We start from the raw sequence: 13,572 nt of genomic DNA on the forward strand, positions 1-13,572 counted from the left end.
ATGAAGAAGAGAGGGAGGCCAGATGTAGGGGGACACTTGTGTGTGTGATTGGGCAGGTGGACAAAATCACCCTGTCACTTCCAGAGAGGCTGCAGTGATGCCCTTTTTGAAGGCAGAGAGAACGAATGTGAATAAACCAAGTGGTGACTGGATGGAGCTAAAGAAACTTTCTCAAACCAGCCTCCAGCCCCAGAAGCTACTCCGAAAAATTTATAAACATGTCACAGATGAACAGAGATTAGGGAAAGCTGATGGAGAATGAAGCCATGAAACCTAATGGCTGTGGTCCATATCTTCCCTCCTGGAAAGAAAGGGAAACGTGATCTGAGCCACAGTATTCTAGAAAGGTTGGGACGGGGGAGTCTGGCTTGGCTTTCATGGTATAAAGCAGCAGTGTTCTTCTCTGGAACATCACAAACAATGAAAGTACCAACAGAACAAGAGAAGGATCAAGCTAGAGAAGATGCGAAGAGAGTCTAGAATCACCAACAGGACACAGGAACATTGAGCAAAGAGGTTTGGAACAGGATGAATAAGCAAATATGAGGCTAGAGGGAACCCTTCCAGAAGGGGATATCAAAGTTAACCCGTGTTCAAGGACTTTTGAAAAAGACACCACTGCATTCAAGAGGCCATATGGATATCCACACAAGTCAGCCACAGCAGATAATCTGTGTCCTTTGGCTAAGGGTGGTGCAGGTGCAGGCTGACCATGCATGGCTTTCACCACCTGCTAGGCTCAGGGCCAAGTGTTCGGCATGCAACATGTTATTCAGTCTTCCCAGCAGTCTCCCATCCTCATCAAACCCCTCAGTCAGAGAAATAACATCCACGGAGAATGGATGGATTCTGAATTGGATCCTTCTGTTAAACTAAACAATCAGAAAGCTACACTACAAGGGATGTTTTGGGATACATGGTGCTCACCCTCCACCTTCCACCTCAAATTCCTTTAATTAAATCATGCTGTGGGACTACCCATCAGCTGACACTGTAAGCAGCAGTCCTGTGAAAAGTATCACTGGGTTAATGTGAGGGTATTACCTATTGGATTACACAGTATCCTCTTCATGAGTCCCCAAGAAACACAACTCCTGACCTTAGTATTAAGGATTATTATAGTTTCCCTAGCACAGGGCATGCTTTTACTTTATAGACACTGGGCCATGCAACTAATCCTGTTTGCTGACTTGCATGGGCTGCTAGGAAGCTCCAGGCCAGATTTGTGGCTCAACTCAAGGCATGCTATTACTCTAACTTCATTCCATTCTTTCTTGCTCCACTTTTCAAATATTTATGCTTATCTTTTTATCCTATAAAATTATATACATTTTTTAAAACCCAGTTTGTACAAGATCAGGTATAAACACATACATACATACATACATACATACACGTGTACAGATCTAAAAGTGCTATGGCCAAATTGCAAAAACAGTGCAAGTACTATGAGGTTCATGTACATATAATTGAAATTAGAGAAAATCCTGTCCCCTGCTAAAAGTATTTCTTATTAAAATTTATAAGTAACCCAGTTCTCCTGCTTCACATTTTTATTGAGCAAATCCATTTTCAACTTGCCAGAAACCTGAATTTCTTTAGTCATCATAGAGGAGCCAAGCCTTCTGATTTATATAGAACAATCTCTCCATCTATTGGCACAATTTAATATTGCAGATGATATCTTGAAATCAAACGTTCCCTTACTACTTTATGTAGATTTTGTTTCCTTCATTAAGTCTCTCAAAAAGTTTCCACTGTCAATAATTAAATTCATCTCCCCTGCATTAAGCTCTTTGCCTGCCGGAATTAATAAACCTATAGAAATTAAAATCACAGCATTATCACTGAGCTGAGAGGCTTCCTGGATCACAATCTTCAACTCCTAAAGGAGGTCAGGCCAAATTTTCCAAAATAAGATATAAAAGAATGAAGAAGTATTATGCATATATTTAATATAAACCATTTTAGGATGTGATCATCATTTTAAAGTCATGTTTAACGGTTGAGTGAAAGGTTGGACATGCCAACATTTTATTCCTCATTTGGAATAGCTCATAAGAGACCAAACATATGGGCATCCAAATGTGCCGATCAGATTTAAAAGTCTGTATCACAGACTGATATTGACTTGAGACAGAACCAGTCTCACCATTCCTCGCCCACCAGCAAATACCTACCTTTGAGTAAATCCCTTCACCTGACAAGGCAATCCCACTCGTTAACAAAATACATCACCCTTGAAGTGTTTTTAAAGCATAAAATGTTCTCAAAAGTCTCTGTGATATCGCAATCTCTCTATGACTCTATATATCTGCAGTGAATTTATTTTTATGTACATCTCTCGTATTACTAGCCTACAGATCTAAGCTTAAAACCCACTCTTCCACTTATACAAAGCATGTAGCCTTGAGTTAGTTTAACCTCCATAACCTTCTTTCCTTATGTATATGCGAAAATAATACTAGTTACCTTATGGTGAGGATTAAAAAAGATAATTTAAAAAAATATATGTGGCACTCAGCAGACACTAAATAAATGGTAGATTTTAGTAGTTGTTGCAGGGAGAAGAAAGGGCTTTGTCACATTTTTCCCCTAAGTCCCTTAACAATTCAGTACTTTCCAAATTGAATCTCTGGCCTGAAGAAACAACTTTAAGAGGATCTGAAAGCAGAGAGGTTCACCAACAGCAAGAAATAAGGGTCTTAATGAAAACTCTGAAGGAAGGAAGAAGCAAATGGAAGCAGAATGAAAAATAAGAGCAGAAATCAGTAAAACAGCACACAGGAAATCAATAGAGAAAATCAGCAAAACCCAAAGTTGGCTCTTTGAAAAAAATTCAAAAAAATTGATAAGTCTCTAGCCAAGGTAACTAAGCAAAAAAAGAGAGAAGACACAAATTACTAATATCAGAAATGGAAGACGGGACATCACTCTAGATCTCACAGAAATTGAAAAGAGGTCTCACAGACCTAAATGTAAAATCAAAACTATAAAACTCCTAAAAGATAACATAGGAGAAAACCTAGATGCCCTTAGGGATGGCAATGACTTTTAAAATACAAAACCAAAGACTTGCTCAATGAAATTAAGAATTGATAAACTGGACTTGATTAAAATTAAAAACTTCTGTAGAAGACAATCTCAAGAGAATGAGAATATACACCACAAAGTAGGAGAAAATGTTTGCAAAAGACACAATTTATAGAGGTCTGTTATTCAAAATATACAAAGAACACTTAAAACTCAATGATAAAACTCAATAAACAATCTGATTAAAAATGAGCAAGACCTAAGAGACACTTCACCAAAGAAGAAATACAAATTGACAAGTAAGCACAGGAAAGATGTTCAATATCATATATTATTGGGGAAATGCACATTTGCACAACAATGAGATAACAATACTTATCTATTAAAATGACTAAAAGCCAGAACAGTGACAACACCAAATGCTGGAGAGGATATGGAGCAAGAGGAACTCTCATTCATTACTGATGGGAATGCAAAATAGTACAGCCACTTTGGAAGACAGTTTGCAATTTCTTACAAAACTAAATATATATTCTTTCACAAAATCTAGTAGCTGCACTGCTTGGTGTTTACCCAAATGAAATGAAAACTTATGTCCACACAAAAACCTGCACACAAGTGTTTAAAGCAGCTTTATTCATAACTGCCAAAACTTAGAAGCAACCAACTTGCCCTTCAATAGGAGAATGATGAATTAAACTGTGGTACATCAGACAGTGGAATACTACTCAGCACTAAAAGGAAAAGAGCTATCAAGCCATGAAATGACATGGAGGAAACTTAAATGCATATTACTTCATGAAAGAAGCTGATCTCAAAAGGCTGTATGATTTCAAACACATAGCATTCAGAGAAAGGCAAAACTATGGACACAGTTAAAGAATCAGTGGTTGCCAGGGATTAGGGGAGAGAGAGTGATGAATAGGCATAGCACAGAGAACTTTTCATTTGCCTTTCCATATAAATTTTAGAATCGGCTTACCAATTTCTACAAAAAAAAAAAAAATCCTGCTGGATTTGATTGGTTTTGCATTGGATCTCTAGTTCAATTTGAATAGAATTGACATTTTAATAAGTATGAGATTTCAAATCCTTAAACATAGTATCGCTGCCCATTTATTCAGCTCTTTCCTTGATTATATTCATCAGTGTCTGGTAGTTTTAGCATACAGATCCTATCCATACTTTTTGAGATTTATACCTACGTTTTGTATAATTTTTGTGCTATTGCATATAGTACTCATCTTTAATTTCAACTTCCAATTGTTCATTGTTAATACATAAAAATGTAATTGAATTTTATATATTTACCTTCTATTCTAAAATCCTGCTAAACTGGGGTGCCTGGGTAGCTCAGTCAGTTGAATGTCTGACTCTTGATTTCAGGCCAGGTCATGATCCCAGGGTCATGGGATCAAATACTCTGTCAGGCTCCATGCTGAGCATGCAGCCTGCCTAAGATTCTCTCTCTCCCTTTGCCCCTCTCCCCCACTCATGCACTTTCTCTCTAAATAAAATATTTAAAATAATAATAATAAAAATACAATACTGCTAAACTTACTTGTTAGTTCTAGTAATCTTTTTGCAGATTCTTTGAGATTTTCTATATAGTTGTTCATATCAGCTGCAAACAGATTATAGTTTTATTTAACTTTCCGGTTTGTATGCCCTTTATCTTTTTGGACCCAGAACAAAACTGAATGGAAGTAATGACAGGGGACACTCTTGCCTTTTTTCTGACCTTACAGGGAAAGCATTCAGTCTTTCACCATTAAGTGCGATGTTTCACTTAGCATAATATTTCAAGATTTGTCCATGGTGCAGCATGTATCAGTATTTCATTCTCCAAACAAATGGATTTATGGATTGGAAGAATCGACATTGTTAAAATAGCCATATTACTGAAAGTGATCTATGAACTCAATGTAATCCCTACCAAAATTCCAATGGCATTTTTCACAGAAATAGAAAAAGCAATCTTAAAATTCATATGGAACCACAAAAAAAAACTCCAAATAGCCAAAGCAGTCTTGAAAAAGAACAACAATGTTGGCAGTATTACACTTCCTCATTTGAAACTACATTACAAAGCTAGAGTAATAATAACAGCATAGTACTAGCTAATCTGACACTTTAAAAATATCAGATTTTCAGCTTTTGCCCTTAACTCCTTAACAGCATAAAATGACTATCTCAGTGCTTTATACTTTCAGACCATCCATGCCAGCAATTTTTTTTTCTTTCCTGCTACTGAAATGTGTGGCATCTGCTTTCAACTATAATTTTGATCAAGGCTAAATCAGGAATATTTTGGTCTTATAATTATATTTACAAATTAATATTCAAGAATATACACTTTTAATGAGTATCAATTTCTCCCATTAAGTTAACAAAAAAAAATTATTGGTAGTATCCAGCATTGTGATGGATCCCAAAAGACAGTTATTCTGTCTCAGCCAGTGGAAATTTGACCTAATACAAGTTTTCTAAAGAATGATTTGGGGGGGGGCGCCTGGGTGGCGCAGTCGGTTAAGCGTCCGTCTTCAGCCAGGTCACGATCTCGCGGTCCGGGAGTTCGAGCCCCGCGTCAGGCTCTGGGCTGATGGCTCAGAGCCTGGAGCCTGTTTCCGATTCTGTGTCTCCCTCTCTCTCTGCCCCTCCCCCGTTCATGCTCTGTCTCTCTCTGTCCCAAAAATAAATAAATGTTGGGGCGCCTGGGTGGCGCAGTCGGTTAAGCGTCCGACTTCAGCCAGGTCACGATCTCGCGGTCCGTGAGTTCGAGCCCCGCATCAGGCTCTGGGCTGATGGCTCAGAGCCTGGAGCCTGTTTCCGATTCTGTGTCTCCCTCTCTCTCTGCCCCTCCCCCGTTCATGCTCTGTCTCTCTCTGTCCCAAAAATAAAATAAACATTGAAAAAAAAAAAAAAAAATTTTTAAAAAAAAAATAAATAAATGTTGAAAAAAAAATTAAAAAAAAATAAAAATAAAAATAAAAAAAAAAAAAGAATGATTTGGGGGGCACCTGGGTGGCTCAGTCGGTTAAGCGTCCGACTTCATTCAGCTCAGGTCAGGATCTCGCAGTCCGTGAGTTCGAGCCCTGCGTCGGGCTCTGTGCTGACAGCTCAGAGCCTGGAGCCTGCTTCCGATTCTGTGCCTCCCTCTCTCTCTCTGACCCTTCCCGTTCATGCTCTGTCTCTCTCTGTCTCAAAAATAAATAAACGTTAAAAAAAATATATTAAAAAAAAAAAAGAATGATTTGGGAACGTATTTTAAAAGTTTTCAAAGTGTGCAAACCTTCAACCCAGCAATTCTTCTTAGAGGAATTTGTGCTAAGAAAATAATTAGATATTTATTCAACATTTTATGCATAAAAATGTTCATCTGTTCATAAGGGAAAATAAGAAATTTTTTAAATCGCTAAACATGGGAAATGGTCAAGGGTTAAATAAAATACAATCTATTTGTGTGATATAATATTATGCAATACAAAAATCATGCTTTCAATTCAGTTTCAATGACCTGAGAAAAGTTTCTAATGTCATGTTTTGGAAAAAAAAAAATGCAACATATAAAAAACAGCTACTATGCACTCCCTACTTATTGAGGTAAGATGGAGACTGATAAAATGAAACATATTAACAGTGATAACTCATCATGGGTGATAGGATTACGGGCAGTTTTTAATGGAGTGTGTGTGTTTGTGTGTGTGTGTGTGTGTGTGTGTGTGTGTGTGTGTGTGTACGCACACATCTAAGTATATTTTCAAAGTTTTTGGCTGCGAACATGTTTTACTTTTATACGATGGTGAAAGTGATGTACAGAAGTGTTCTTAATTTGACCTCTATTTAAACCACTTCTTTATTTTACTGCACAGCGATAAATGTCGCCTTCAAGAATACCTCATTTTGTTTTCTCCAAAAGTTGCAAAAACAACTTAGATAATGAGCAGTTTATTTGCAGTAATAATGTATTGGCACTACTTAGGGAACTAGTTCACAGAACTTTTCCCTATGGCAAAACAAAAATGTCATACACAGAGGTATTACAGTGTTTATGCTAACTCTGGCATTTTATACGCTTGAGTTCATTATTATTCTCATTAATTTTGTGATTGTTAATAGCACTGCTATTTATATGATGACTTAACCTTTACAAATTTATATCAAAGATTTCAAAACTCAATGGAGAACGTGTCTAGAATGTAAGAGGATGTATCTCTGAATGATTTTCCCCAGTGGGGAGCATATTTTGATCCTTAATGTATTTAAATAATTGGGACGCCTAACTATAGAAAAGTTGAGAAACACTATTTTATCAGTAAAAGTATGAAAATTGGAAGTGATTAATTGGCTTTCATAAAAATACGTATGAATGTCAAAAATATATGTGAAATGAAAACAACCCAAGGGAGTATTTTCTACATGTTCCCTTTTGTGAAGGTGATTTTCAAATAAGCAAAGAATATGAACCTTTTAACAAAGAGCACTTACTTTAAAGCAAAAGCTATCCTAGGCTTAAATCTGAGCAAGACAAACTGAAAAATTCAACAGGATAAAAATATGGAAGATCCTCTATTTTAATTGTTAGGAATGCAGTGAGGACCCCGCTGTTCACTTTTGCCAACAGATGGTTTAGGCAGTCTTGCAGTCATTTTATCCCTGGTCACAGAGTTGTTCTGTGTCAGCTGTGTTTCTGTACAGTTGTCAAGTGTTTTATAAGCATTGTTAAAGCCATTGTATATGATGAGCATAAAAGCAGTAGGAACCATTATATCTTCCATCTTTTTCTATACTTTAGAAGAGTTCATAAAGCATGATAATTACCTGTTGCTGAAAAGTAGAATCTGAAGGCAAAAATGTAAAAGTCTAACAAAATACCAGATCTGTTGCTGAGCCCATGGGGAAACAGGCCCTCCGTGGGAGAAATGCGTAATGGGGCCTCCACACCTACAGACAGTTGACCAGCAGAGATTATAACCTTGCTGCCTCTCAGTTCCTCTCTTACTCTGCTCGCTAATGCTGGGCCAGGCTTCTCAAGCCACCTTTCAGGCTCTAAGTAGGATGTATGGCTGGGGGCACCAGAGGGAGTCTGAGAGGCTGGAGGAGGAGGCTGGAAGGGACTGGGCTCCTTCCTGCCTGTATGGGGGGGGGGGGGGGGGCTTCCTGTTTGCTTGTAGTTCCCAGGAGACTGCGCTGCGATGCTTTTCACCCTGACAGCACCAGTACCTTCCCAAGTGGCAGCCAAATACAGTTTTCAGTTTTCCCCATAGTTGCAAACTCCTATCTCCCATAGAAACATCAGAATCAGGGGCACCTGGGTGGCTCAGTCGGTTGAGCGTCCGACTTCGGCTCAGGTCATGATCTCACAGCTCGTGAGTTCGAGCCCCACGTCGGGCTCTGTGCTGACAGCTCAGAGCCTGGAGCCTGCTTCAGATTCTGTGCCTCCCTCTCTGTCTGCCCCAAGCCACTGGCATTCTGTCTCCATCTCTCTCAAAAATAAATAAACATTAAAAAAAAAAAAAACTAAAAAAAAAAGAAACATCACAATCAGCTGGCTACCGCCTTCTTCAAGATCCGGGCCCTGTTTCAAACTCAGAACCACAGCACCAGGGAAGCAGCACCACCTCCACAGAGGTCTGAGTTGCCATTCCATGGGATCCCTCCTCAAAGTTTCCTCAGCCAAGGACTGGTACAGGCTTCCAACATCTGCTGCCTTTTTGATTCCCTGAAGTTCTCTTTTTACCCTTTCAGCGATTTAATTAACCCCATACCTAGTGAACAATTCTTTATATTAAATTCCATCGGTTGAAATAACTGATGTGGTTTGTTTCCACACTTGACCTCATCCTTGAGTCAGTTTGGGCTCTATAGCAAGTTACCATAGACTAAGTGGTTTAAACAACAAGCATTTAGCTCTCACAGTTCTAGAGCCTGGAAGTCCAAGATGAAGTCAGTCGGTCCTAAAGAGGACCTCCTTCTAGGCTGCAGTCTGCTGACATTGTATCCTCGAGTGACAGAGAGAGCTCAAGCTACCTCTCCAGCTCCACCCTCTCCAGTCACCTCCCAAAGGCCCACTTCCAACTACCATCACATTTGGTGGGGAGGCCAGGGGTCATCAAGATTTCAACATATGAATTTGGAAGGACACATTCAGTCCACTGCACACCCTAACTCACACAGTCAAGAATTTGGCAATATGTAGAAAATTGACATGGACTCACCCTTTGACCCATCAATACCACGACTGGTTCTCCAAGAAAAAGACACAGTGTCTAGGATTTTCTTTGAAGTGCTATTTGTAACAGCAAAGATTGGAAACAAAAATGTCTATCAATGGTACATGCACATAACAGAGTATTATAAAGTCATAAAAAGGAATGGGAAAAGTCTCCATATACTGCTACAGGGTCATTTCCATGAGAAGTGGTTAGGCAAAAAAAAAAAAAAAAATTTTTTTTTTTTAAAAACTATGGAGGAGAGGAGAGAGGCACCTGTCTGGCTCAGTCAGTTAAGCATCTGACTCTTGATTTCATGATTTCATGATTCTCGAGATCGAGCCCCATGTCAGGCTCTGAGCTGACAGCACTGAGCCTGCTTGGGATTCTCCTGCTCTTCCTCTCTCTCTGCCCCTCCCCAGTGCACATACTCTCCCTCTCCCTCTCTCTCTCTCTCTCTCTCTCTCTCTCTCAAAATAAATAAATAAACTTAAAAAAAACATGGGGAGAAAATATGCATAGGACACTTCTATTTACCTATAAAAGAAAAATATGAAAGCATATTCACCCATTTGCTTTTGTTAAATTAGGGACACCTGGGTGGCTCAGTTGGTTGAGTGTCCAACTTTGGCTCAGGTCATGATCTCGCAGTTTGTGAGTTTGAGCCCTGCATGGGGCTCTGTGCTGACAGCTCAGAGCCTGGAGCCTGCTTCGGATAGTGTGTCTCCTCCTCTCTCTACCCCTCCCCTGCTCACAGTCTGTGTCTCTCTGTCTCTCAATAATAAATAAACATTAAAAAAAATGAAAGAAAAAAAAGAATGTAGGGGCACCTGGGTGGCTCAGTCAGTTAACCGTCTGACTTCGGGTCAGGTCATGATCTGCATCAGGTCATGATTCTGCATCCACCTCTCTCTGTTCCTCCCCCACTTGTGCTCTGTCTCTGTCTCTCTCTCTCAAAGATAAACAAACATTAAAAAAAAATTTTTTTTTAACAATGTAATAGACACCACTTACTCCCCCTCAGGTTTCTCTCAGGAATTTGACAAAAGACCTGACTTAAAACAAGTAGAACATAAAACGTATGACCCACAAGGAAAGGTATGGCCATAGACAACCCCTCATACAATGGAAACAAGCCAGTCAAAAAGAAATGACTAGGCAATAGAGTTACCTAGCCACTAAGGGTCAGATCTGAGAAGGAGGGAAGGAAAGGGACAGACCAAAACCCTGTAAAACAAAGTCCCTTGCTTATAGTCGTTGGCATTCACTTTTGAATGCCCCCTCTCTGTAAAGAGAGCTTTCCTACTATTCTTACTTTCTGATCTTACATTCTAATAAACTTTTGCCTGCTGCTTATTTTATTTTGTGTCCACCCTTTCATTCTTCGGCTCAGCAAGACAAGGAATCCCAGCATTAAGGTAAAAAAAATCCTGCAATGGTAGGAAAGAATAGGTTGAAGAAGATTGAGATAGAAGCTAGACTTCTCAAAATATACCTTGTTTTATAGATTTGACTTTGAAAGGTTCTGGTACCGATACCAACGTGTGTGTGTGTGTGTGTGTGTGTGTGTGTGTGTGTGTGTGGTGTAGTTGGGGAGGGGTTTCCCACACCATTAAGCAATTCTCAGACAGCACCTGGGTGCCCCACAATTTAACTCGATTCTGACACTAACAACCCGGAGATAGCATCAAATCTCACAGGTTAAGGGCTCAGTCCTACAACACTTCCCCCACCCCACCCCCATTTCAGAGGCCAGTCACAAGTCCAGGTTGTGACCTGTGCTTCTGACTGACTGGTCATATGTACTGGAGGTTCCAACAACCCCCTTCTTAGATTCAATTAATTTGCCAGAGCACACAGAACTCAGAGAAACATTTTACTTTCTAGATCACCAATTGATTACAAAAGGATATAACTCAAGAAGAGCCAGATGCAATAAAGCATAGAGCAAGGTATGGGGAAAGGGTGCAAAGCTTCCATGCTCTCTCCAGATGCACCACTCTCCTCAAATCTCTACATGTTCACGGAGTCTGAAGCTCGCCAAACCCTGCCCTTTGGAGTGGGAGTTTTACAGAGGCTACATTACATAGACACTGCTGATTAAATCACTGGTGACAACTGATTCAACCTCCAGTCCCTCCCTTCCCAGGCCTGAAAGTTCCAACCCTAATCACATGGTTGGCTCCTCTGGCAACCAGCCCCCATCCTGAGATGCTTTCCAAAAGCTGCCTCATTAATGTACAAGACACCTTTATTGCTCTTATCATTCAGTAAATTCCAAGGGTTTTAGTTGCTCTGTGCCAAAACTGAACAAGGACGAAATGCATATTCCTCATCTCAAATCACAATATTACAACTTTGAAACAAAAAATAATTTGCATAATCATAAATCATATTCTTAACTAAAATTGACATTTTTTTAATGATGTATTTTATAAACAAAAACGCCATCCACTGAAAAGGCATTGTTTCTACAATGCCAATCCCACAGCCAGAAGCACCCATAGGGTGCAGATTATGTCTCTAAATACCATTTTCCAGTAACAGGTACAAGGTTCTAGATCTGAAACAGAAAATATACAAAGTGAATGAGGAATCTCCTATTACACCAGAAAGCAAGAAAGATATCAAACACAGCTAGGTTATGTCAAAAAGACTCAGGAGCCAACTTGAAGATATTCTATTAGAACATCTTCATTTCCAACCCCTAATGATTAATGAGTCTAGGAAATGATCATCAAGGCCTACTAACATCATAAAAAACAAAAAAGAGAGACAACCGGATGTTACGTACTTCCTAATAAAAGTACACAATATCATCTATGAAGTATTCTTGTGCAAAACACACAAGCATAACGTAATCAAGCTTCAATATACATGTACCTATGTGCAGGAGATAGAAGAACATATTAAATGACACAGTGGAGATGCAATTAGCAAAATCCAGGTGGTAGAACACCACAGGACAATTATTTCAACAAATAAATTGCAAGAAGAAAAGAGAATGTGTAAATTAACAGAAAAGATAGCAGGTGAAACTTAAACAAATTGTTTTTATAAGACAATTGGGGAAATATGAATACAGGTGGCATATTATACATTTTGGGATTATTTTACTGTTTACTATGTTAATATAATAATATTGTGGTTACATTTTTAAAACAATTTATGATTCAAGAATGAAATTGTATAAGGTCAGGTATTTGCTTCCAAATTATCAGGTGTGGGGAAGAATTGGGTGAGGATACAGTAAAAACAATATTGTCCAAGGGGTACCTGGATTGCTCAGTTGGTTGAACATCTGACTCTTGATTTTGGTTCAGCTAATGATCCCAGGGTCATGGGATCCAGCCTTGCATCAGGCTCCACACTCAGCGTGGAGCCTGCTTGAGATTCTCTCTCCCTCTCTCTCTCTATCTCTCTCTGCCCCTCTCCCCCACTTGCATGCTATCTCTCTCTCTAAAATAAAAAAACAAAACAAAAAAAAATCCAATATTGTCCAGGACTTTATAATTGTAGGGTCTGGGACATAGGTATATATAGGGGGGTTCATTATATAATTCTTTTTACTTTTTCATATGTTTATATTTTCCATAATAAAAAGTCTACTTAAAGTGCAAAATCATGTGAGTTAACATTTTCGGATGTAATTCTTTGATAACTTTTCCTATTACTTGCATTTTCATTTCTTCTAGAGTCAACTTTTGGTAGTTTATAAGTAATGCTGTGAACAAAAAAATTATTCATTAGCATTTTTCTTAGAGAATAAAATAAATAGATACATTCTTTAGAGTGTAAGACTATAGGCAAACCGGACTATGGGAAGAACAATTGTGCCCGATTAAAAAAAAAAAAAAAAAAAAAAAAGTTGAGGAATTTCTTGGTTACATCTGAAAGAAATGAGGGGAGAGAGAAGAAAGAGAGTAGGAATAGGAAGGAGAAAGGCAGCAGACGGCTATGCAAGGTGTGATTAAATCCAATGAACACAAATATAGTCTTGATAGTAACATCGAACGCGCAGTGAGCATTCACAATGTGCCACTTTTCTAAGCACGGTACACATATTAGCGCAATTTTCATTACAACTCGATGAAGTAACAATTGTTATTACCACTGCTTTCAAAATGAGGAAACTGAGGCCCAGAGAAGGTCAAGCTTTTCCCCAAGTTGACAGAACTAGTAAACACTGGAGTCAGAATTAAAACCCAGAACGAAAGGCAATATGGCTACCGGGCCTGCACTCTTTAGCCATTATTCTTCAGGGCAGAGTTGAGAAAACTGCCCACAGGCCAAGCACAACCAGTAGCCTGTTTCTGTACCTTTTTTT

This window comes from Leopardus geoffroyi, chromosome D4 (genome assembly GCF_018350155.1).
Source record: "Leopardus geoffroyi isolate Oge1 chromosome D4, O.geoffroyi_Oge1_pat1.0, whole genome shotgun sequence".
Taxonomy (NCBI): Eukaryota; Metazoa; Chordata; class Mammalia; order Carnivora; family Felidae; genus Leopardus; species Leopardus geoffroyi.